Source organism: Meleagris gallopavo, chromosome 1 (assembly GCF_905368555.1).
Source record: "Meleagris gallopavo chromosome 1, MGAL_WU_HG_1.1, whole genome shotgun sequence".
Classification (NCBI taxonomy): domain Eukaryota; kingdom Metazoa; phylum Chordata; class Aves; order Galliformes; family Phasianidae; genus Meleagris; species Meleagris gallopavo.
Genome location: NC_139404.1, coordinates 179170077 through 179197976, shown reverse-complemented (window position 1 = coordinate 179197976; position 27900 = coordinate 179170077). Strand labels below are relative to the sequence as shown.

At 35.1% G+C, this 27900-nt stretch overlaps 1 protein-coding gene and 1 long non-coding RNA gene across 6 annotated transcripts in view; one reads left to right on the top strand and one right to left on the bottom strand.

The window, feature by feature from the left end:
• On the top strand, nt 1–23361 carry LOC146545807 (uncharacterized). Its single transcript, XR_014881108.1, has 4 exons — nt 1–215; nt 10100–10134; nt 12930–13018; nt 23225–23361. It is a non-coding gene; the product is annotated as an uncharacterized LOC146545807 (long non-coding RNA).
• The window catches only part of LOC109365463 (uncharacterized), a 29929-nt gene continuing 19046 nt past the window's right edge, over nt 17018–27900 (bottom strand). For 2 of the 5 annotated variants that reach the window (XR_014881107.1, XM_085216282.1), the window contains exon 5: nt 17018–27894. The gene's annotated coding sequence lies outside the window, so the exon portion shown is untranslated. The remainder of the gene's footprint in view (nt 27895–27900) is intronic. The other 3 variants (XM_085216284.1, XM_085216283.1, XM_085216285.1) reach the window with 3 other exon arrangements.

Below are 27900 nucleotides of genomic sequence, written 5' to 3'. Positions count from 1 at the left end.
GGTTGGTGCTTGTGTCTGTAATCATGCCTCCAGTGCAGGGAGTCCTTTTCCTTCACGTGCTCCTCTATGTAATTACCACTGTTCTCCAGATATGTGCTACTGCTACCTAGAGGATATGCTGGCTGGGCATCATTTCAGTATTCTTGATTGGCAGGAGCAGAAGCAGATACAGAGGTATCACAGTGTGCTTTGGATGTCTCAGACATTGCTAACATGTAAGTAAAACACCTGAGTATTAAATACATCATGCTTTATGTACCAGAAGTATATTACTGATTCTTTGCACGTAAAGACCCAGTACTTTCCTCTCCTCCAGTTTTTACTATTTTTAATTTTTTTAAATTGTTCTAAAAAGTAATTTGAAAAGCAAATGTTTAGGCATGAACATTTACCTAAAGTAGAAGACTACTACCTTAGGAAGTAGTCAAATACACATTTTGATTCATCCCAGCCAAAAGTAAACAAAATACTAGACCTCTGAATTAGGTCACATGAACTGTACCTATGAAGTGCCTACTTCTTTCTAGTACTATAAGGAAGCAAAGGTTGCCTAGTCTGAATGCAATCTGAACATCTAATGTATAGAAATCTAAAAGTAGATGAAATGAATCCCTCCTTGGGCAGTAGGCATTTGATGAAAGCATCATAGTAAAAAAGAACATGTAGAAGTTTGTTTTTTTTCCTCTCAAGGATCCAATGAAGTGGTCAGGTTTGCTGTTCAAAGAATAGTTCCCCATTACTTTGCACAAAGCAGGTTTCCTAATGAATCAATGTCTAAAATACTCTTTCAGCAAGCATTGCCCTGTAAATTGGGCAAGCTTTGTGACAAAGCCAGGAACAAGGCTTAAAGCAAACACAGCGATGGGGGCTCTGGCTCATAAACCAGAAGGGGAAATAAAACCTACTGAATGAGCATGATGTTTCATGTTATTTTGTGGGTGGTTTTTTTTTTTTTTTTTTTTTTTTTTTTTCCAGAGTGCTGTACAGCTTTCAGAGACATTAACAGTATATTAATTTTCCCCACGTGGAATTCTGCATTCAGGTTAATTTAAAACTAATTAATTTTTTAAGGTAATGGGTCTCTAACGTATTGTACAAATGTATATTAACTACTCTTTTTAAGAATTAATTAAGAAAAGCATAGATAATCAAGGAGACTATCTGTGGTTAAATTAGTTAAGGATGAACTTATCCAGATTCAAAATAACTGTTTTCTTTATATGGTGATGGTTAGAACATTTCAGAGAATAAATAAAAGTCTCTGTGAAAAGATCAAAATATGTAGTCTATAAATACATTGCTTCAACACAATCTCTTGAAGTTATTTTCATATTGTATTCAGCTACTGCCACAAAAATTTCCCCTATTCTGTTCATGTTTCTGCATTTAAAACTGAAATAAGACTAAGAAAAACACTTGAACAAGAGAATACAGCAACTTTCTTTGGAAAATCTGGGAGGCAGCGAGACATGAAGACTGAGCCTTACTTCTGTGCACAATGAGTGCCACAGAGAAGAGTGGATCACATAGGCTGATTTTGTGTGTAATACAGATTATAACGTCTCCATTTAGAGAGTGAAATTAAACCAGTGTTAGAGAACCATTACAGTTTCTTTGCCAATCATGCATGAATGATCTCTTTTCTTATGAGCAAAGCAAGTAGTGGAAGACTTTGCAATCCACAAAATAATACACCTTCTTTCAGTTTAAAAATCATTTGAAAAGTGGTACCTGCATCTCTGCACTTGGTCCTTACAGTATTTGGAGTAGGTCTTTATAGTAGATAAGCTTTGTAGCTCAGCAACAGTGAAGTATTTAGTCAATTCAGTATTGAAAGAACAGTGTTTAAAAGTTTCTCAACTGCCGTCTCATTGAATATATAGCTTTCCCAATGCTAGTGTAACCAATTCGCAGACTTAAACAAGAGTACCATCAATTTAGTTCAAGTTCAAGCTTTAGTTTGAAAATTATTTCCATTTTTACTCACGACTTTCCTTAAGAAGAAAAACATTCAAGATAAATAGGCAACTTGTTAGGTAAGTCAAAAGCGAACAAGATACAGCTAAATTGAAAATGGTATTTTTCAGTTTGCAGTTCTTAAGCAAAATATGACTGGGGTCATACTGGCAGAATTCCATTCCAGACTTTCAATAAAACCATTAAGACAAAATTAAGATGATAACATAAACCATAAGCAGACTGTCACATGGTGAAACTCCTGACTGAATGTGAACTGAAGCAGCCAGCCACTTCCCAGCAACCCTTCTCACTTACATCATTTTTTAAATCCCATAAACAGAACAGCTAAAACTAAGGCTTAATCTGGAATACAGAAAGTGTCTCTCAATTCATATCTGCACAAGAAATATTTTAGTAAATGGTGAGTAGGCTGGAATTTCACTCAGAAAGAATAAATCGCCATTATCTGTTCTCTTTTTGACTAAGGACCATAATTGTGGCCTTTCCAACCACTACAGATAGTAATTCTGGCAGCCAGAGAACAATCATAAACAATGTTGAAACAAGATTCCCAGAAAAATTGCACTGTCTCAAAGAAGGTAAATCAGCTGTATTTTACAGAAACAAGGGCTTAACTATTACACTGTAAATGGTAAAAGCTTACGCTATTGAAACTAATAGTGAAGTAAACTGTTTCTGTTACAAATGTATTGTAAGCTGATGTATGATCATTTTGAAAGAACAAATTAGTGTAATGTCTGAAAGATGACAAGAGCAAAACGTTGAGGAGAGCAGACATGAACAAACAGCAGGAGATTGGAAGGTAATTCAAGGGCAGAGGAAAAAGGCTGCAAACACTGATCTGAGTTTCTGCTGTCTGTGAACGGCAGCAGACAGAAAAAGCAGGTCAACCCACCAGGTGGTAGACTGCAATTGTTTGATGCTAAGCTCTCCAGACAATGCTCAATGTAACACGCATGTTCAGAGCACAGTACAGTATATAAGCAGATATATCATCACAGTAGAATTCTGTCTTAAAGGGGATGGTAAATTCAGCCAGCCTTTCTAGAACGTTTTCTCAAAAATCTAATTGCTGTCATGTAGCAGAGCACCAAGAACTGACCCCATCCCTGGACACCTGTTCCTGTGAAGTTCTCCACTCCATTTTCACTGCAAACATGAATTTTCCCTCAACACTTCACTCCCACTTCAGTCCTTTCCATATAGCACCAACTTCTGATCCTCTGAAAGCTCTCTGCATGTTTTTCTTCCTTGAGTTAGTTTTCTGATCTAACTGCCAAGTTCTCCCCTTTGTCATTTAAGTTTCTATATTTCATTAACTCCTTGTTTCAATGCTGTACTATGGGTGTTTTCTTGATAGTGTCCCATACCATCACATGATTCTTTCAGCCATTTTTCCCCAGCAATGACCATCTGCTCTGCCATACTATCTAATATTTAGGCTGCATCATTTCTAGAATGGAATAATAGATTCTTCTACCATCTCCACACTCAAATCAGTTTTCTCATAAAAAGTTTCTCTTATGGAGAAGAAAGAAAAAAAAAAAAGCAACCAAAAAGCAGAAAGTCAGAGACAGTCTTTTTGTTTCCTTTGTAGAACAAAACCAAATTATGGAACTAACTTCTTTTTTCTTTTTACTTTTTACTTTTTTCTTTGGTGGCGGTGGTGTACAACATCCTTTCCATCAGTTTTTAATAATCTCTTTTTATGTGCTTTGGCTGAGCTAGGAAAATTGGTTTGAGCATGGAAACAGTGTGTGAGTAGCTCCACTTGCAACATAATCCTAAATATTAAAAGTATGATGCATTGACATATTTTTCCTAAAACATAACTTTATCATTTCAAGGAGTGGGTATATTAGATCACCTGAGCCTACACTGTATTGTGTAAATACAGAGAATTGATCTTTTGCATCTGTGTTTAAATAATCCCAGGTAAACTGTAGTTTTAATGAAAAAAAAAATTATACATGCAAGCATTCACATATTCATAGAAAGTAGCAGATGAACATAGAACAAGGACAGACTTCTTGTAATACTCTTACAGCAAGTAATCACATCATCCAATAAACTGAAATATAAGATACTGTTATACAGTAATAGTACATTTCCTAAAATTGTTTTTCTGAAAAACAGTATTTCACTCTCATTTCCTTTCCAGCCTAAATTTATTCCTGGACAGTTTGTTCCCACTTGTTCGCGAGCCAAAACTATTCTTAAGCTTACATAGTTCCTTCCTGTCTCTGGCTTTACCATCCTGATGTGCTTAAAGACAGCAATCTTACTCTGCTTTTGTTCTTCTAAAAGTCTAAGCTCTTTCTGTGTCTTTTCATGAAATAGACTCTTCCTTCCCCTAAGGATCATAAAAGCCTGTCTCTTATACTTTCTCAAATTCATCTCTCCTGACTATGAATGAGGAATTGAACACAATATTCCAGATGAGGTCTCATCCAAGCCTGCTACAGTGGCATTAATATTCTCCCTCCCTCCACTGGAAACATCTCCCCTGACACATCCCAGTCTTTCATTAGGTTTTTTTGCTGCCACATTACAATGGTAGCACACAAATTATCCTGTGATTGATGAATGCACTCAGATACACTTCCTTCCCATTGGCACCCCATTGATAAGCTCTAAGATTAGTACAAGGCCTTTGCTTGATTTATTAGTCCCTAGTAATTAAAATCCTCTGTACTTTGTAATTTTGAATGCTATTGTATTTACATTATATAAATCTTAATGTCGAACAACTCTCTATGAATAATATTCTTTTATTAGTTTATATTGACAATACCTGTAATTTTCAAATCATCAACACACTTCATTAGGACACTCCTACTTTTTGAGTGAAGTTCATTAATGAAAACATTACATTACATGAATTTTGAAAACGATTCTTTAATTGTGTTCACTTAAAATACTTAGCTTATACTTCTTGTTTCAGCATCATCCAGTTGGTTTCTTCCTTTTAGCTGATTTTTCAGTTACTTAAAGCTTTTTGTTCTTCTCTCAGTTTTTACTAGCAATTCCCCACGTGGAAATATTGTGTGCTTTATGAAAAAGTAAATTGTAATGTACCAAATTCATTATGTCTTCTGAGATCCTTCGTATTCTAAATCCAATTATCTTATGAAAGAAAGACGTCATTTTACTCTAGTTTAATCTGATTTTTGTAAATATTTTCATCCCATTTCACTTTTCAATTTTTTCTAAACTATTCGTTAGAGTTTCCGGTTGTCCAAATTTGTCCAAGTCACCTTTTCCACAATCCCAATAAATATTCACTTACTGTCAATGACTTATTTTTCTCCTGCATTCTACAAGTCTGCTGTTTCATCCATTTCCAAGACTACTTTTCTGATTTTGCAGAATTCAAGTTACAATGCTTTTAAATTCTACTATTTTACGTCACTTTCCATTACCACTGCTATTAATAGTTGTGATCAGCCACTGTTTTGAGATCTATTAGATTCACTGTATCCCTTCCCCGTCTTTAACACTACAGCCCTACTTTTTCTACCTTCATTCTTTTTTACTTCCTTTTTTGTAATTCTGCAAAGCTTTATTATTAAAAAAAAAAAGGGGCGGGGGGGAGGGGGGAGAATAACTGCCACAGCACGTAATGGAATAAATTTTGCCTCCTTAAGTGTGCAGCCAAAATAAATTTGTCTATCTCCAAGGATTTTCCATTTCTTGCTGCTGAGTCAGAGTGCCAGGGATAAATCCAGCACTCAGAGTTTACATCAGAGGTATTGCCCATAAATTAAACTCATGGCCTCTTTGAGATGAGAAGAATGCTAGTATGGTATAACTCTATATTAGCTGAACAATGTAACCCACACAGTATTTTCAAGGCTATTTTCACATGAGTTGGTCAGATCAGGTTGTACCTCACTCACTGTCCACAGTGGCACAGGGATCAACTCAGGAATGCATTCAGAAAGTCTAAATCCCTAAAGCACCAAAGTAAAAATAAATAAATAAATTGCTTGTTGGCTTCTATGCTGTAATAGTATTTAGATAGTCATTTAAAATTCATTCTGTTGGCTGGCTTCTTGTACTTGTCAATTGTTTCTTCTTCACAGAATTTTCTGAAGGGAGAGGTAGGGATGGTGAGGGCAGTGATTAAGCGGGAATGAAGAGAAGGGCAAAAGGAGATACCAAATGAATGCATCTTTTTCACCTCAGAATTATCACTATCTCCAGTCATAACCGACAGTGCGATAGATGGCTGATGCTTCTTGGTTTCTTACGGAATGGTCAGGGTTGGAAGGGACCTCAAGGATCACGAATCTCCAACCCCCTGCCACATGCAGGGCCATAAACCTCCCCATTTAATACTAGACCAGACTGCCCAGGGCCCCATCCAACCTGGCCTTGAACACCTCAGGGAAAATGACACTATTTAAAGATTTATACCTTTTACCACTCATACCTCAGCAAATTCACATTTTAGAAATGAACAAAAAAAAAGTAACAAGGGCTCAGTTTTTCCTAGGTTAGCCACGAGGGCCACTTGTATAGAGATAGCTACTATGGCTTCTATTTTTTTTTCCAGTGAGATGTTGAATTATTTGGACATCCTCTAAAGCTGTGTGACCTACTAGAAAAGCAAACCTTAAGAATTTACTATCATGTAACAATAACCTGGAGAGATAAATACTCTGCAGAGAGGGAGCTGTAAGCTGCAGAAAATTAATAACAGCCATTTCTCTATGAAAGAAAAGTGACCTACTCCTAGCAAATATTTCTTTCTTTCTTGTGTAACATTTCACAGACTTTTGCATTTTCCCAGTATACAATCAGGGGCCTTCAGCCCTTCAAATTTTCAGAGCCAAACAAACGAGAAAGGGTTGTTTTGGAAAAGTTGACATCTTCTTACCTGGTCGAGAGGTAAAATTGTGTTTTTCTTTTTCACCTGTTTCATTACTCTACTGATCTTAATGTTGATGTATATTTTGAGTCTATCTGTAGGTAGGACAGATAGAAAAAAAAATGAGGACGATTGAGGATGATTGTATGCACACAGGACAAAATACTGCATAGATAAGGAATGCAATGAGAAAAGTAGCGGAAAAGTGGATAATTAGAAAATACTGGTGTGTATTTAGTGCCTTTGCCATACCAACATTTGGGCTTTGGATGTCACAGTAAGGGAAGGAGGGAATGAGGGAAGAAGGGAAGGAGGGAAGGAAGGAAGGAAGCAAGGCAGGAAGGAAGGATTAGAAAGTATCAGTCTTCCTTACGTTCTTTTTTTCTTCTGTTAATTTTTTCCTTTCACCATCCCATCTTTCCATTTCTGATTCCTTGCAGTACTTCTTTCATCCTGTGATGCTGAGCAAAGCTTGTGCTGATTCCACAAAGAGTTGGCATTGGAGGAGACAGCAATAGTAGAGGTCCATCTTTTATGTATTCGCATTTTCCTTCTCTAAAAAAATTCAGACTAATACAAAGTGTGAAACAAGGGCACAAGCAGTACTCCCAGTCTTAGCATGGTTCTGCCCTTCCCTTTATTTGTGTCTCACTGTCTGGGGATTGCTGTCTGTGGAAACACTGGAGATTGTTTCCTGCCTATGAAAAGCACAATGTGTTGAATGTAGTGTGATATGGTCACCATGCAGTAATTTAGACTTAGATATCAAAGAGATGTGTGATTGCCTAAAACTGTGTTTGTTTGGGGCTTTTTTAATTGCAATTTTACAGAACCCTGATGATAATTTTATCTTGTAAGTGTATCCAACTGCAGCTACAGGAATAGTCCAGTGATCATTGTAATAAGCATGGATTACTGAGAAATGGCTTCTTGCTCTTGCCTGACTATGTTCTTTTAATACAATCTTGGGTAACTTGCTTAGATTTTGTATTTCTAAATCCTTTTTCAGCCAAAATGAGATGAGTTCTTCAGTTTTACATTTTACCATCGGGAAACAAGGAGCTCTGAGGATCTGTAGTTCTGGGGTATTATTACTAAATATACATATCAATGATTTAAGGCTATGATAGCAGAGAAATGGATATAGAAGTTAACGTGCAAATATTAAAAGGTTTGTGAATGTATCCAAAGAATAGCACATAAAAAGGAGAACAGTGTTCACATTCAGAAAGAGCATTACATTGCAGTGTGGATTTCTGAAAAGTGTGAGAAAATGATATATGTACCCGAACATTTCATTGAAAAGATTGAAAATTTTAGAAAACTCTTTCTCGTGTTTTGTAAAACACAGCTTGTATATTATGTTAAGCCTCATCTTTATATACAATAATAAGAGTTTTATTTATGGTGGTTGTGGTTTAAGTCAACAGGCAACTAAACACCATATACCTTTCATTCACTCTCCCCTTCCAGTCTTCCAGGGAAGAGAATTTGGAAAAACAACAACAACAACAACAACAACAACAACCAAAAAGTAGAACTCATATAAAATACTTATTAAGACAAAAAAAGAAAGGGGAAAATAACAGTAATTAGAATTATATACATACATATATATATTTACAAAACAAGTGATGCACAAAACAGACACTATGAAGAAAAACAGCTCTGTCCTAATGAAACCGGGACAATGCCAAAAAGCAACAGGAACAAAACCTTCTGGAGTACAATTACAATGTTAATATCTATTATTTCCACCAACACACACACGTGAATTATTCTGTACTTTCAAGTTCAAATTTGCTATTTGAAAGATCTCTGCATAATCAAATTACCTGTTTCAAACATAATTAAGAAGTATTTCATCTTAAGAAACATGAAGAATGCTTTGGAAGACACGTGGCAGGTCAAAGATAGCTCATGTTTCTTACTATTGGGCAAGCAAGAAAATTAAAACAGAAATCATAATGCACAGCTGTACCTCCTTTTCAGTGTTAATGTGAATCCTGAAATAATTACACTGAATCTCACAGAGAATAGACGTATTATCATTTGGGTCAGTAGCTGTATTTCTACTTTTCATTCTGAATATCACAGTGTTTATAAACTGCTCTTCCTCACACAGAAATGTGGTGTAATGCACTTATTTGGAAATCAATAAGGAATTGTGCAGGGTTAGACTCTGAGTGTGTTAGCCTTAAAATTTCTACTTTTGTGTTAGCAGGTAGAGACTTCTGACACTTAAAGGAAGAAATTACTACATCTAATGTGCACAAGTGTGAATTTGCTACTAAGCAGAGTTGACATCCAACTTAGATATTTTGTCAGCCATGTTGAAAGTAAAGACCCATGGGAGATCTAATTAAATATATGTTCACTGAATGGTGGGTGTGTTTCCAACAAAAACATGATTACAAAGGTAACCTTTGGAAAGAAAAGTTGCTTTAGACAGATGTTTCTACTGCCTAACATAAAGCAACCAGATTGGAGAGTGTAACTGAATGGATCCTCATTTTGTGATTTGGTTTTGAATTAACTCTGTTTTTCTCCCTGCATTCATCTAGTCACAGCAGGTGGACTAGCTGATTTCCTTTCATAACTGAAAACATAATTATTATTTTTTTTCCTTCCTTCTGGGATATTTTGCTGCAGTGAAGCCTGAACTGGTTAACAATAAAACATAAAGAAGGGAGTGGAATACCTCTGTTTAAATTCTATAAATACATGCTGTTTATATATATATATATATATATATCTTAAATGCAGGTAGAATAGGAAGTGCTGTGCTACTGTTATGTCCATGGAACAAGTATTATTGAAAATTTCTTTGATGTGTCCACAGTAAGATGCCATGGCATTATTTTCCCAGCATATGAAACTGGCTTTAACAGGTGTTAAAATCACTTTTTACTTTTCTGAGAAAAGATTTATGTGCAACTGCAGTTTACAGTGACTCCTATTGAAAAATGAAACAAATCCTTCCAGGGAGGACAAAGGAGTTGTTCCTGATGTGGAAGGGTGTGCAGAGCTCTGTTTTAGCAACTTCATAATAACATAACCTAATGTAGATTTAACACACTACAAATGGCATTTTGTTTTCAATGTTCCTTACAGTTCCTAGGTCTGTGTATCTCTGGTTTCTGTTCTATTATACAAGTAGTCAGTTTTCAATAATTTGTTTTTGAAACAGCTATCATGTTACACAATGTGATATATATCAGATGTGAGCATTTTATCTACTTTCAGCAGGTTGATCTGGAAGTATCCATCCCAACCACCAGGTATGACTTGCCTTATCTAATCATAACTGTATGAAAACATCCCTCGCTGCATGATATAATCCCTAAGAATTCTTCAGGCATGGTATGTACAAGTGCTTCAAGTGCATTGTGAATGAGGAATAAAATTGCAATTTGCCAAGGCGAAATGGAAGTGCCAGGATCAAACCATAACAGTAATGGTGGCAATAGCATACAAATAACAAAAATAGTTTACCAGAACAGTCCATGGAGTTTTGCATGTAAAGACATACAGCATAGTGTGTCTTAATTTTTATTCCAAGACAGAGAATCAAAGATATGTAAAGATAAAGAAAATACTATCCACCAAAAATAGAATGATAAAGAAAACGGAAGGGTAAAAATGCTTCCTTTGTGAAGTAGCCTTTCAGCTTTTTTTTTTTTTTTTTTTTAATTGCAGGAGATATTTATGTATTTTAATAAAATTGAATTATTTGCGTAGATAATAGTTTAACTATACAAATTTGTCACTTCTAAATTGCAGCTATGAGGAGTATTCCAGACTTAGTGGATATTAACACTTTCTGTTAGCTTGTTTCCTACTCAATTGTACATCTTCCTCAGAAACTTGTATTTAATAATGTGATGAAGAATCACATATGGTGTCTATAACTACAATAACATGTGATGTTACAAGAATCTTAAACTGCACCTAATTCTGGTTTATTTTGAATTGAGTAAAATAATAATAACTGATATTAGAAAAAAAGCAGAATTAAGACAGTATTTTGTGGATTTTTTCAGCGCCCTGGCCAACAACCCAGTCTACTCTTAACTTATTTCCTTCTGGGCTTTCAGAACAGATTAACAAATATGCTCACCACAGGGTACAGGTTAACTAATCAATTTAATATAAGTCAACAGTTTTTTTTATATATGCACACATGGGTAAAGATTAGAGCAGGAGGAACTTCTTAAACAGCACATGAAGATTTAATAGAAACCAAGTGCATTTAGCACTCCACAAATCAGCTCTAATTTTAGGACGTAGAAATCTGAAGAAAAAAAAATCAACTGTTACTTTTAGAATTTAGAATTTTAAAAATAAAGCATAACTGCTGGCCAAATGGACAATAACTAAATGTTTTTCAAAGAACAATACAAATTCTAAAATTCTTTGCTAAGTTTTCACTGTATTTTTGAACTATCTTGGTTTTACTATATCTCACTCTCACTGTCTCAAATTCCTAAATAATTGTGTTTTTTTTTTTAAATGAGTAAATAAATAATCCACAACCAACCAACAACAACAAAATGGAAATTCAGCAAATTTAAAACTTTAATGGAGACTTACACTCATAAAGGTCTATCAAGGTTGGTCAAAAAGTTTTCATTCTTCATTATTAGCTCAACATAATGATAATATACCAAGTACAAACAAATTTTGCATGTTTTCTGACTATGTATCAAAAGAAAGCAAAAATGTACCTGCTTAATGTTCAGCAACAATACAAAACCCCAAATAAGTAGGAAATTTTATGGTCACGAGAGAGGTGTCCTACAAAGTGTTTTCTGGAATATTTTTGTTCTACACAAATATTTACTGTCCTGTCAAATGTATAGTACTGAAAAAAAAAATCTATGTAACTCACATTTTTATATTGTTCATATGATTTATGGTTTCTTTGATACATATTTTCTGTTGAAATTAATTCTGCTTCTCAAAGCCTTGCATTCCTTGTCTTTCTATTCCATTCTATTATTTTCTATTCTAATCAACATTCAAAAAAACAGTAATCCTTTTTTCAATTTTAGGACTAAATGTATCTCTAGAAATTAATTTAAATACTTCTTCTCTCCCTGCTGGACTGATTTGTAACATTTTTCCTATAATTTATCAACATGGACTAGGCATGTACCTACACAAATTTAAGTACTGTCCTCTTACATGAAAGCTATAAAGTGGTCAATCAAAAAGCTTCTCCATCAAACAAGAAGTGTGAATGCTCAAAACTCCATCTTCTTCATTTATACCAATGAATTGTTGTTTTTGTTGTTCATCTTAGAGAGAGGTTTTTACAGCGTTATTTGGTAACATTTTATCCACCACACAAGACAGACTACTTCATGGTTCTGTTCAATCATTTACTAATTATGACTGTATGTATTCATATACAACTTGTGCATTTTCAGGAGACAGAATATCTGTATACATACACATTCTCAAGTTTCCTAGCTCCAGTACAGGTACAAATTCCTGATCTAAATAGTTATAATTATTCAGCATATGTTTCAGCATTTATGACATTTCAAATGAAAATATTTTGCACCACATAGTTCAAAAATTATATTAGGCAAAATTATCCCTTTCTTCTTTCAGAGAAAAGGCTCATTGTTCTCTGAGTTGGATTCAGATTTCTATCTGAAGTGTTGTAATACAGAACAACTACAATTGACTCATTTTTTACTTGTTTTATATAATAATGTCCAGTTATGGAATATTTGGTCTTCTTTTATCATAATTCATGTTTTCTTCTTCCAGAAATTTTTACATTTCAAAGCACTTTATGAATCTATTTCCTCTGAATTGCTTGGAATACTATGTCTACAATAAATCATTTTAAAATTACTTTTAAAATTAGTATTAGATTTTAATAACCTCCAATAGGAGTGTATCCCATGAACTCTGTATTATTCCACCTGAGATGTTTTGTGTCACTTCTGATTCTGCATTATTTTCTGCAGCCTGGTGACCAGAACTGTGTACATCTTTCCTCAGTTTTGATTTTGAAACATGTTCACGTATAGCACAAGTATTCATATGAGTTTCGTTACAGGCTCACAAAACTAGAAATTTAGACAACACTGGAGATGAGAAAATACAAGATGTGATCAGAACATGAAATGCTACTAAGTTGAAAGACTGGTAAGAAAAAATCTTGTTTTACCACTATAGCTCTTTCTAACTTAACTCAATTTCTATGTTCGCTTTCAGAGGTTATTGACATTTTGTCATGTTCTAACCCTTGGGAAATTACAGTGAAGGAGTAATTTTGCTGGATCTATCCAGTGATCTAAGATCTAAGATGTTCATTGGATCTATCCCTTTATATGAAGGATTTTGTGAATCCCTTTTGGAGGAGAGAAGAAATGGGTCATACGAATTATGCCTGTGCTCCTGGGGCATGTTCACACCCTTTCCCTCTATCCTTTCATCTTTCACTTCTGCTATTCTTTGATGTATGGCATTGATGTACATCTGGTGTTCCTTCTGAAAATCTGCATTATTTTGGATAAACCAACCAAATTTTTCTATCTAAATCATAACAGAAAATCACAAACAGATGAAGGCTGCTTATGAAATGCAAGGCAGGAAAATCTGCCAAATAACAAAGGCCTGTGGCTAATAATTGAGTGACAGAATGCTTAAGAAAAAAATTTAAAGGAACAATTTACAATAAAAAAAATGAAGAAATGGAAAGGCTTAGGTACTTTTATTTTAATAGTACCCATAGATCTGTACTGAAGGGGCAGGAGCCCCTTAACTGCTAGACTGTAGCTGAATGCTGGCAAATTCATCTTCAGCTAGTTAGTAGGCTAGAGGAATGTTCTTGAGCACTATCTAACTTTTAAATTTCAGCCTGCAGCCATTCCCAGCATATCAGTAAGCATGCATTTCTCTCAACATCTTACCTAATATTGTGAGAAATCTCACATGAAGTGTTTGTATACAAATTATATTCAAGTTGAATTTAAATTTATAGTTTTTTCCCACTCTAGTTTGGGACCCTTATTCTCTCTCATCCAGTTTTCATGAATACCTGTACTTCTAGTGTTTGCTACTAGTTAAGTATGAGATTTTACAAGTAGTATCTTTCAAAAAAATTGCCTATGTATTTATATAAACATTACACGTAATGGATATGTAACTATAACTGTACATATCGCAAATATAGTATTAATTCATCTTCTAGTGCATATTTTACTACAATTCCAACACAACTTTCTTCACTTTATTTTCTTACATGAGTGCTGCTCTGAAGTAATGCTCCTATGTTATTTTGTTGGCCCATGACATCAGAGGCAGGAGCTGATGGTATGGTAGAAGGGATTGAGTCTTCCCACCAATATTCTGTTACATTTTGTTGCTGTGTGACAGATGGCAGCAGAGGGGCAGTCTGACAAAATAGCATTTGACATGGAAGTGCATATGAAGCAAAGGTGTGTTACTGAATTCCTCCATGTTGAAAAAATGGCACCCACTGTCACTCACTGATATTTGCTGAACACTCATGGAAACCAAACAGCGGCTGTGTGCACAGTGAGACTGTGGATGATGTCTTTCAGCAGTGGCTGCAGAGACAGAGGGTCACCTCTACTACTGCAGATTTTTATGAGCACAGCATGCAGGCTCTGGTTCATAGCTGTTGACGATTTGTAGCTAATGGTAGTGAGTATGTTGTAAAATAGTGTTTTGTGGTGGAGAATTTTCTCTATCAAACAGTGCCATTGTGTTCTTTGTACCTGTTGTAGTTTCCATCAAAATAAATCAGAGGCATTACTTTTGGAGCAAACTATGTAATGTCCTTCTTCATGAATGTATATCTTCTCAGTAGCTGACTTGATCTTCCAATCTAATGCGTTTATACGCCTGTTTAAGCACGAATTTGTATTAAAACAATGATTTTCTTCCTGTTCATTTCAGTATGGAAGCATCTCAAATGCATTAACACCTTTAGCTTCACAGAAGACTTGTGAACTTAGACTGTAGGCTTTTATAGAAGAAAACTGCGAAAAGCCAATAGTAAAATGATTATGTTTTCATACATCTTGAGTGCTCTGCTTTTAAATGCAGCTCTCAAGGACCTGTTTTTTCAGCTACTTGACCAATTCACTTAGTTCAGTAGCAGTATGTGTGTACAGCACCCATGGAATTCAGACGAGGATGTCTCTGAGGAGCTTCAAAGAGATCACACAATGAGTAATTTTTTCCTTTCTGAAACCCATCTGCTAGTGACACAAGCCTCTAAATTCAGCTCTGCGGACTATGGCTCAGTATTTCGTAGTCAATATATACTTTCCAAGACTCAGAGCACTAGATGCACGTTTGAAAAGGTGTCATGTCCAGAATTATAGTATTTCTCTATGTAAATTCATCTGCTGTTTCCTGGTGGCACTTTAGTTCCAGTTCTCTGGTTTCCGTCTCATAAATCCTGTCCTATGACACTAGGCTATTGAGCATAACAAAGTACTAGTGTATTTATGAAGGCTTTAGACAAAGTTCTGAAGAGGAATGATTGTTAGTTTGGGAAATGAAGGAAGTTACAGGTAAAATTGAAACATATAATTTCAATAAATCCCAGGAGATGTAATGCCAAATACACTTCTTAACATATATTCAGTTTCCTCTTCTTTGCTGTGATCAATACAAAATCTTAAAATATTTTAGGCATCATTCATGATGAACAGTATTACCTGTACGTCAGCTTGTTTAAATCTGAAGCTTCCCCCAAATGCCCTGATTCTTTTCAAAACTTTTAAATACAGGAATAAAACCTTATACAGACAGGACTCAGAAGACCTCCTCCGTCCTGATTTCTTTACTCAGCTTCTTCAGACCAACAGTTATGGACATACTAAATGAGAATTTTTAGCTACACAAGATAAGATTCACAAATTTCATATCTGGGTGTTTTGACTGCTAACTTAAACTGACAACTGGAAATCACAGCTCCATAAAGAGCAAAATTAAAACTTCCAAGTGCTCACTCATTGCTCCTTTTTAGATCTGCTCTCTTCCTTGAGTTGAACCTGTAATAAAAAGCACAGTGCCTCCAGTCAATAGGATGAAAGAAGCACCTCTAAGTACGACTTAATAAGCCCACAGGGATTCACCTTGTTCTAGCCAATCTGTCAAATTCTGGTGTTTGCCTGAGAGTACAATATTCCCCAGACTGTAACTGCCTAGGGAAAACCTGAAAAATGGGATCTCTATCTCCTCCTGTAATAAAACATCGTTATCAAAGAACTTAAGAGTGTTGGCATGGTTCTGTTTTAAAATTTGAATATATTTTAGAATGTAGTCATGAATGCCATCAGAAAAAGGGTCTTTCTCTTCTGTATTTAATCCTCTATTGCTCCAAGGGTTTCTCATTCATCCTGATATCCTCATGCATACACAATTCACAGTAAAAAGAAGAAATTCTTACTAAGTAGAAACTAATGTCTCAGATGCTCTTGCAATAGTTGAGCAAACCTCTGTTCCCAACTGTCTCTGAAGAAACTTCTTAAAGTTTTTATGCACTTAGATCATTCTTTTACTGGTAAATCACCAGGAATCATCATAAGCTAAATAAGGTCCAATATGACATAATAGGTTTCAAGTCACAGCTCCAAAAACTGGCAATTCTCAAAAATAGATGTTTTTTTAAACAAAATAAAAAATACTGAATTACTTTTCTACCAATAGCCTTTATTTAAATAAATTAATTAGTGATTTTACTTGAGATTTAAAGAAGATACAAATCTATATAGCCTGAAGCTTATGTGCTGGTGTAGAAAATTCCAGTCCTATGAACTATGAAAGCACAATTGACAAGAGATAATGGGAAATGTCTGGTAAACTAGCTAAATATATGTCTAAATACAGACAGTGTTGATGTTTTGTTATGCAATGTACTTACATTTTTCACTAAAAGAGTGTATTATTTTGTTCCATTCCTTTTCAGCTGTTGCTGTGTCTTAGCCCATTTACTTTTTTGTAAGCTCTTTGTTCCTTTGGTTTCTTTCTCCCATCTTATGAGTACTTACAAAGTTGATTGCTTAGAATTTCTCAGTTTCTGCATATAATGATTGTTACTTTGGATTTCCATGCTTTTGACATTTCTTTATTATTTTGGTGACACAAATAACAGTTAAATAGATATTCTTTCCATTCTTTTTTTTTTTTTTTAATTTCAAAAGCAAACTAACATTATGTTGAAAATCAAGAGTCCCTTACACAGTTCTTGCTTGGATGAAACTTCATATATAGGTGCAAGCTGTACCAAGGTCAGAATACAATATAAAAAAGACAATGAGTATTTTTTTTGCAAAAAAATGCTGACGATCATTAAAGAAAAATTGGTGTGGATTTTTTCAGTCCGATAGTTTTCTGTCATGTCAGCAGCAACAAGTTCCTGTGTCAGTGTCCTAAAGAACTAAAGGCAGATGTGGTTCCAAGTCTATATCTTGGGCTAAATACCTTACTATCTCTCTAGTCATTAGTCCCTATATACAGAAATACTGAAATGCAATGCAAATGCTATCGAACAGTTTTAGTCCTCTTTGCTAGTCAAATTTCCCCTTAGCAGACTTTATGAACTATATTTACAAAAGGTGCTGTATTCCTTTTTGAGCCTTCAGAGTCTTGAAAGCTGTATATGTAGACATTATACGTTCAGTTTTCTTACTGCTTTTCATTTTAGCAGCATGGTCATGCTGCATAGGGCTTTTTAAAAGGTTTGTGTTTGCTACCTCCAAACATTTTGGCGAGCTGCATTATCTAGCTTCTATTTATGTCCAGTTCTTATTTGGCTGCCTCAACTGAATCATATTAGATTCAGTTATTGTGCAGTGGGGAAAAAAGAGTTCTGAGGTACATTTTACATGTATCATTCACTTGAAAAGTTAAGTATTTCTTCTCCTCTTAGAAATATTTTCCCTTCTTTTAATATTCACAGTCAAAATCCTTATTACAAAATATTACAACAGTTGTATTGTCTGTCAGCACACATGTTAGAGGCTTTTTTGGATGCAGGTCATTTAATTGTCGTAGTCTGAATTGTTGCCTGATTTCATGTGTATTCAGTGTTACCAGCACTATGCAAATGACTTCAGGAATGCAGATTATGGTGGTCAGCTTTCAAAGTCACTTGAGGCAGCTCACATTCTGAAATTACATGCATTATATATCCAACCATTCAGAAGCCTTAAAAACATTTAATTTGAATTCTTGAAATGGTTATGAATTTGCTATCATTACAAAATGGAGAGTTGTCATTAGATCAATTTTTCAACACTGGAAAATGCTACCCCTATTTTCTACAAATGAACAGTTGTATACAGTTGTATACAGTTGTAGAGAAATTTACAGTAGAGCCAGAAATTGGAATTTTAACTCCTGTCACAGTATTTTTATGTCACTCTTCTAATAGGGCATGTAAAACTGAAATTGTATTTTATACCTAACTATGTATTCAACATTACACTCACATCTAGAATAAGTATAGTGCCTGAGCTCATGCAAGGCTATATGTCTTCTGGAGGTATTGCGTTTGGAAGGATTTGAAATTTCCTTCACATAAGATGGGTTGATCACGTTGTTATTGTTATTTCATTACAAATCTGACTGACCTGACAGCCAAGTCAATTCACATGTTTTTCAAAGTGCGAGGAAACACTGCACTCCATCTCCCTGTATTCATAGCATGTTGTTTGATCAGAGTATCTGCAAAGATCAGGAGAAAGAATCGCACTTCAGTATTTACTGAGATTTTTGTTTGTTTTCACTTTGCTCTTGAAAGGAACAAATTCAGAAATGCCTATGTGAAATGAAATGAAATAATACCACAATTTGTCTCTAGTGTTGACTTACACTGACATAGGTTGTAATAGTATTATCAAGTCCAGGGGCTGCTGCACAGTAAAGAACTAGGCATGAACCCAGTCAGACTCAAGTGGAATTTCCCTGAACTGAAAAGACCTACAGAAATCTCTTTACATTGCAAGAACTCAATAAAATCAGACTAAATATGTTTCCAGATTTTCCCAATCAAATTCTGCTGTGGATATATAGCAGCCTTCTGCAAATAGGAGCATGCATTCAAACAACATGTGCCAAAAGAAGATTTTTATTTGGTTTGTGGTTTGTAGTTTTCTTTCAGCTAAACTATGGAATTATTAAGCTATAAATATCTGTTTTTCAAGGTCAGTCTGACATGCTCTGGAATATTATTTAATTACAGCAATAAATGTTGAATGTGGACAACCAAATGCATGTACCCCAAAGTAATGACTGAAGCATATTTTTGTTGAACTTGGACCTCTTTTTTCATCTATTCAATAATTAAATTGTTAATTTTTCTCCTTACTTCCACACAATCAATTCTTTGAAAATATAAGACATTCTTTAAAGACATACGACTTTAAAGGCAACCCTATGATGGTTGAGAAAGGGCAAGAGATAAGGAGAACATGTTATTTTCTGCCAATTTGTCCGTAGTTCATGAAATAATCTAAGCTATTTATGTAATTCTTTAGAGATCCTTAACTGCTATGCATTATACAAAAGCAAACAAAAAGGTAGTTCTCCCAAGACCACTTTTAATCTACTTTTAAGATGAAAAAGTACTACATGAATAATAAATCAATCAGCAGTTTAATTCAACATAGTTACTACAGCAATCATTTATCTGTGGCCATAAAAAATATTTTTTTCATTCTTAAGTGTTTTAACAGCATCAATAAACAGTCATATTTTTAACCAGGAAAGAACTTGTATATGGAAAATTTAACAACTGATGTAAGCATCACTCCACCCAAAAGTCTCACCAGAAATAGTTTTTTTTTAAAGTTGACAACTTTAGATTACTTTCCCCAGAGTTCTGAGTCATTGCATAAGGGTTTCATTAACAGAGGACGTCCAAAGGTACATGCAACAATCTTCTTTGGGGAGCACTACACAGTCTGCAACTGTTCCCTGCCTTGCAAGACAAGGACTGCATTAATACCAGACGCACCATTCAATTCTGATCTTCAGGTGCACCCACATCCCTTAAAATGTGGTCCTTGGTCTTCTAGGGTTGGCACAGTGCAGGCCTGTAGAAATAGTGGTGATTCAAATGATAAATTTACTAGATTTTCCGACTTTCTCCTTTCAAAGCTAATTAAAGGTAATCTTTTTACATGACACACATTAACATAGAAATACAGTGTACTCCTTACAAAATTTAAATTATTCTTCTGTGGCTGTTTAAGATAACATTATATGTAGCTATATGTCTCAATCTTGCAACATCTTGAATTTAAAGACCTAAGACCAGAATTTTGGAGTAAAGTATGGTAAAAGTATTTTACTGTATCAGAAAGTCTAGTTAGATTTTGACTTTCTTTCCTCTCTCTTGCTTTTCCTCTGTATGATGTTCCACTGTGTATAGCCTGTAACAATATATATACACAAACATTTTTCATCTTGAATCACAAATTAAATGAAATTACATTGGGCCTAATAAACGTTGTCATCTAAATAGCAGCTTAATTAGAGTTCATTATAAACATTAGTTTTATTATTTAGAATGTACACTAATGCTGACTACTGTTTATTTAATTCCAGTAAAAAATTTCCACACATTATTATGTGCAGGCTGAACGTTACAATTGTATTACATCAAGATCTGAATATGCAAAGCTAAGATTTGTAAGCTGTTTTGCACTTCCTAAGGGGTAGCCACAGCACAGAAGTAAAATCACCAAAACGAGCACATGCAAAATCCTTATAAGTGAAAAGGAAATGAACTGTAAATACAGTGACAAATAAGATAACCAGGGATTAATAAAACATATCCCCAACATCCTCCAATAATCAGAGATGCATTTCATAAATACTACTAATAAAATTTATTAACAAACATTAGAATATGGTCTAAGTTCCAGTCCAGGACTAGTACCTGCTGAAGTGGACATAATGCAAATGGAGGTATAAGATGGGTGTTACAATTTATCTCACCCAAGACATAGCATTAAATACTAAAAGTCTGCACAGCAGCTGAATGCATCAGAAAAGTATTTTCAGAGGCTTGGGAACTATTAATGCCACTGTACAAGGTAGGTAAGCATTGGGCTTCATCCATAATATGCAATGAAGTTCTAGCTGTCCTCACTCAAAAAGAAGTGTTCAATTGCAAAAGAAGATAAAGTTTCTTAGCATGAACATGAAAATGAGAAAGGTAGCCTTTATGGACTGTACTGAAAAAGCATGACTTGTTTATTTGGCCAAAATGAATGCTGGGATGCAAAGAGGAATATGATTGATTTTTTTACATAATAAAGGAATGGTGTAGGAAGATGAGGTAGGATGGTGTCAGAATGGAAGAGAATCAGCGGGGAGGCAGAAGAACTACATAAACTGAAGGACATACTGAAACAAGAAAAAAAATGGATATAAATTGAACAGAAATAAATTCAGGTTTAAAATTAGAAGGAGGACTGACAGAGTGATGGAGACAGAGGGACCACATCTAATTTTCAGACAGCCTTAATCAGGATGGCTCCATGATAGCAGAGAGCACAAGTCAAAGCCCGGAGCTTTACCACAGCTGTCCCACACTTCACATTGGTTCAGAGTGTACTTTGAGTTTCAGAGCAATGAGATCTGATGAAAGAACAGATCAGACCTGGGAAAATGTCACCTTCAATCCCCAGCATGACACTATAGAACTTTCAGAAATTAACATAGTCTTGTTGGAGGCTCTGTTCAGTTCTCAATCTCTACATTCAAATTCCAATGGTATTCAAAACAGTTGACATCAGAGAATGATTTCTGGCTCAGAAAGCAAGTCACAGAACCCATGTGTCTGTTTTTTTCTGTTAACTGATCCTCATAAAATACATTGCAGTGTGGTTGCTCCTAAACCTTCAAATTTGGCAGGAAATAGATTTTTTATAGAGACAATCACCATGGTATCTCAGCTCTTTCTATACTGGGAAATTTCAACACTTGGCTTGATTAGAACCAGACTTATAACGGATTTCCAGAACAGCATCTATATCTTACCATAATGATTTTTACTGTGTAAAAATGGATACACAAATTAACAGAAAGAAAAAAAAATCGTATTACAATAGTATAGTTTGTAACATTTTAGTGACACTTTCTCTGTTGCTGGAATTAAAATAAATGACCCAAAAAAGACCCTCAAATGTATATTCCAGAACATTAATCATAATGTTAAATACAAACTCAGAAGAAAATGTAGTCAGAGATTTCCATTTGCTTTTTTTTTTTTTTTTTTTTCTTTTTTTCTTGTTAAGGTTGAATGAAAATAGTCTATGGCCCAAACTTGTTCCCAGTACAAAGCAAAATCCACTGAAGATAAATCTGAACTGAAGAAAATAATCTCAGCGACTACGCTAAATATGTTAGTTGTGCTCCTTAATCTTGAAGAAAAGGTCATCAGCTAAATTTTGTTCTGTTCATAGAATAGCTGCAGGATGACTAAGAATAAACTGGAAAAAGCTAAAGCAGCACGTGTAGTAGATCAGAGTACTATGTGTACAGAACTGCATATAGAGGTATATTTGCACTATGCAACACAAATATGTATGGTGCAACCTCTTCTTGAAAGCTACAGCATCAAATGGCCCTGAAGGCACAGACAAACATCAGGTAACAATGGAGCAACAGGGCTGATGTAAGAGCAGGGAACAGTACTCATCTGTGTGTGCACCCATTCTGTGCTGAGAGAATTGGTTGAATCTTGTGAAATGATTTATTTCCTTCCTCTGGTGGTCTTGATGATGCCAGGCTTTATAGACAGTGATATAAAAATAATTCAAAATGCATACCATAGCCCCTCAAAAGCCCATATCATATTATTCATATGTATAGACTTTCCTAATAAAACAGTCTTTCTTTAAAAGACGTAGACCAGGTGTTGATTTCTTGGAAGTTTTGTGGAGTCCCCATAAGTTTAGATCAGGGAAAAAAAAAATCAGAATGAAATCCAGCCAATCTCTTAATTATTTTTGCACATTTCCCCAGGAAAGGGATTAATTAGCATCTTCACAGCAAATAGAGCTATTCATGCAAGTCTTTGTCTCAGTAAACATCTGGCCTAATTTGAAAAATATTTTACTGAAAGGTCAGCTACAGGAGCATTATGTAAACTTCTGTTTCACACAATATGATGCTTCTACAGAAAAGTAGGCCATATTCTTAAACAATTTTCTTTCATCATTGTTACAGCAGAGTAGTACTTTACTGCATAAATAGCCTGTGTCTGCATGCCATTTGTGTTCTTTTTTTTTTTCTTTTTCTTACTTTTGTGAAAGCAAACTATGTTTTGTCTCCAAGTCATACTTTTTTATTGAACAGCTTTCCAGAGACTGCGGTATGGTTTGCATAGGATTTGAGAATTCTGCCCTGCTGTGATGGTAAAAACTGGAAAAATTATTACCTGCTTTGCTCATGCATTAAGTTTCCTTCTTCCACTTCCAAAGCCACTGCGAATCATTACTACAGAAGCTGAATAAGTTCTTGATATTATGTAAAGGCATAATCAAAACATTGTGAAGAAGATGACTGCTGCACTGCTGGAGGACTAAAAGTTATACAATTTAAAGAGAATAAAATGGTTACAAAAGGAAATATAGGAATTGAAAAAATAATCTGTAATTGTTATGAGAAAAGAAAAATCTGTTAAAAACTTCTGCTTTGCTGACATGTGCAATAAATATCTTTAGAGAAAAGAAAATAACACAACTGGTTATTTAAAGTTAAATCAAAACTTTCAGAGATGCAGTTTATGATGTAATGTTGTAATTCATCACAAAATAAATCTCAGCAGTGTTACAGAATGTTAGTGAAAGATAAAAACAGGAGATAAAATTAAGGGCAGGGTATGAAAAGCCCTCCCACCCCAACACAACATTGCATTTCTCTTTATCTTTTTATAAAGCTTTTCAGTATGCAAAGATGAGTGCAGTCTCATCAAGCAGTATGCCAGTTACAGAACTGCTACAAGCAAAATGAAGTGTGGGCACTCTGCTGATTTGATGGAAAGATATTCTTCACCAAGTATTCAAAAAACAAAAACAAGCAGAAAACAAAAATGCATTGTGAGTCAATTCTGTAGTCAACATACTAAATATATACGAAAGTGGATGAAGCATCTCTGTAACCTCATACACAAAGCCCTGATAAATAAATGGCAGGAGAACATCTTTCCAGCTAGGAAGACCAAATACGATCAGGGATCTCTCTCTCTCATCTTGAAAGCAACGTATTCCAAGAGACGTAAAATTAATCCTATCCTTTTCCCCCTCAAAGAACAAGTTTTCTATTCAACTACTTGTACTGATTTTGCACTCAACAAATGTAAAAAATTGTCTTTAAAAAAATGGAGGGTCACCTTAATTATATGCTATAAATATCATTTGTTTCTGACTCACTCAGAGACAGAGAGTCCTTCATGAAGGGTTCTGATTTTTTTAATTCAATAATACTTCCTTACAAAACTTCCTCTTTTCTAAATTTCTTAGGAGTATCTTCTTGCCAGTAAGTTATTGGGCAAAAGAGAAAATACCTTCCTTCTACCTAATGCACCTATTATTCAGAAAACATGCCTATTATATTATGAAAAATTCCATCTGATCTGTTTTTTATTGTTTTGATTTTTTTTTATAATTCCAAAATTAGGTTTTTTTTCTTGTTGGACAAGCTGAAAATGTCAACAGTTTATAACCTTTTGCTATAGACCCATTTCTTCAAACTGAAAAGCTCATTCAGTTGTACCTGATCCTGAAAGTTTAAAATGGCCAGAAAAATTAAATGGAAACAGCTTTCAGTAGAGAAGGTAATTCTATCAAGGTTAATCCTTTGTGAAAACATTTTACAGAGTTTTTGATTGTTTGGTTCTTTTTGGAGAGGTTAGAAATGAATGGAAGAAAATCTGACAGAGCAAGAGCATGAATTAAACCTTCTCCTTCATTCCCTCCTCTCTGTTTCAGTCAGTTAATCTTTCTGTATACAAATGTAGTGGTCAAATTCAAATATAAGCCCTTTTTCCTGCTATTTAAAGCAAATAATCACACATTGTAATTGTTCCTTTTAGCACTGAGAAGTCCCATAGATTTGCACAAATGGACAAGATTACATGGGATTTAAAGATCTGTGAAAACAGATGTGAAAAAGCTCATATTTTCTTCTTTTCCAAGTTACTCTCTCTTTTCCAGGCCAGAGTTGTAGATGTATATGGATATTTTTGCACCGCTGTGGATTTAGCATGAAAGTGTTACAGAAAAGTACGAATCGTTTGAAAAGTTATACTATGTTAGTTATTTTTCTCCAGCTACAAGAAGTAGTTTTCGCTGTTATCTTCTCATTGACTGAATCTGGTGATCGAGTAATAAAATGGTAGTGGAAATGCAATAGAAAAGTGAGAAGTAGTACACAGAGGAAAAAATAGAATTACTGATCAATGCTGAAGACTCCAAGTTAGCTATTATCACCATGAAAAACTCAGAGAACTACTGAGAACTCTCTCAAAATGTCAGGAATATATTCACGCAGCTCTGCTAGTAGCTGGATTTGGGGGTCTTTCCCAAGATAACTGAGGACAATCTGCAAGAAATAACTATGTCAGCATTTAAACTCACAGGTTTCCATATTGGAATATCTCAATCTCATAAGATTTACATCAAATCATTGCACTAAAAAAAAAAAAAAAAGGTATACCAGAAGAACAATACAATACAAACATAGAGATTTTATGCATAACAGAAAAATAAATCAACATCATCTGGGAAACAGAATAAGATATTTTTACAGGCAAATATGTAAAATTACTATCAACACAGAAAGGAAAGATTATTTCTAGTATTTTGTAACAGAATAATGAGGGAACACACTAAGAAAATGTGAGGAAGTATATGAACATGAAATGAAAATGAAATGAAATGCAACTATAGAATTAATGACTGCAAGATGTCATGAATATTTAAAATACAGGAAAGGTTGCAGGTAAATGAGATATATTTGTGAGACGTATTTCTGCCTGTAGGTACTACATGTGGTTGGCTATCAATGTCAGTCGGAGAACTTACGTTATGCAAACAATATTCAGTAGTTCTTCCAACTATCATGCATTTTAGCAGCATGAACCACATTGTCTTCAAATTCTAAGCTTCCATCTCAGCCAAGATAACTGTGAGAGCAATTGCTACCCACCAGTAAATAAGGCTAGCCACATATGATTGATTTGAATTTGGTGGATGTTGTCTATCTTGACTTCAGAAATACCTTTAAAACTGTCTCACAGAGACACTGATGAGCTGGATGAAGATTGAGGTGGACTGAAAACTAGTTGGATGACTGGGTCCAACAGGTGAAGCTCAGTGGCACAAAGACCAGTTGGAGCCCAGTAATTAGTGATGTTCCCTGGGGTGCTGGAAAGGAATAATTCCAGGAAGCAGGATATGCTGGGAGTCATCCATCTAAAAAGCAGCTTTGTGAATAGAGATGTGAGGGTACTGTGGATGAGAAGTTGACTTGAGCCATCCATGTGCCATTGGAGCAAAGAGGGCCAACAAAGAGGTTAATTTCAAATGTGCTTCTACACTTGCAATTCCCTGGACATGCAGGCAAAGCATTCAGATGTAGTTATGATCTTCCAGTCCAGCAGAATTACTTAGTCTTCCTGGTAGTGTTCTTCAAGACATTTAGAGTCTTTTACTGCAGTGCTCTTTCTGTGCTTTTCCAAACATATCAGAAACAAACCCGTATGATTAGCCTATAGAATATGTCATTTTTAAGTCAAAATATGTGCAAATAGGTAATTATACATATGAACATAACTTGACACAAACAAGTCATTTTTTTGCTTCTGCTGGAAGCTGTGTAACTGTGCATGAAAAAAAAGTCTTGTTCCAATGTGTGATTATCCTCTCTTCTCTAAAGGAACATAATGGGAATGGGGAGCAGGATGGAAGTGAAGAACAAGCAAACAACAGTGTTTTTTTTGTTTGTTTGTTTGTTTTTCCCCAAACAAATCAGTGGCATGATTCCATCTTCCAGATGATTATTTTTATTGTCATGTAAAGAATAACTCAACAGGATCCTCGTCTTTCACTTATTAAAAATAATCAATTATTCATACAAAGGAGTGCTGCCATGAGGAGACATCAGTATCCAGAGCATCCTATGTTGTGAAAAACACAGAAATAAATCCCATCAGCTTCCAGAGGGGAATTCTGCTCATCTGTGTAGGAAGAGGTAGAGTTTTGTCATCATCACCACAGGATTTAAACATCTCCACCATTGCACTCCTTTCTGCCAAGATGTAATTATTCTGTGAGTTCACTAATGCTTCTGAAGCTTCGTGTCCTCTTCTACACTCCCAAATCTCTCCCTCTGTGATTTAGCAACATGACTACTACAGATTACGAGGTGTCCATTAAGCAGAGGTTGACAACTACAAATGCCTGGCTAGCGAGACATTTTCTGTGCTATTTTAAGCAATAGGATTTGAAAACATACAAAATCCATGTGCTTGTGGAGAACTTTATGCAGGAAGCTCTCCAGACAAATTTTCAAAATAATGCACAGTGAGAACTTCTTGGCTGCTTGTCATAAGTCACACGTTGCTAATGCTGACCTCAAAGGGCTCAGGCAATAGCAGTGTCTATTTAAAGCTGGCAGACTGGAGCTACATCTTCCCAGTCATCAGAAAGGTCGACATAAGTCTTTATATACAGAAACAGATATGCTCCAGAAGCGAAGATTTGGTGGGACTCTGGTAACAGCACACATGTGAGGAGGCCACACCTCAAATATCGTGTCTAGTTTTGGGCCCCTCACTACAAGAAAGACATTGAAGCACTGGAATGTGTCCAGAGAAAGGCAACAAAGCTGGTGAGGGGTCTGGAGCACAAGTCTTATGGTGAGAGGCCGGGGTTGTTCAGTCTGGAGAAAAGAAGGCTCAAGGGAGATCTTATCACTCTCTGTAATGACTTGAATGGAGGTTGTGGCGAGGTGGACATCGGCCTCTTCTC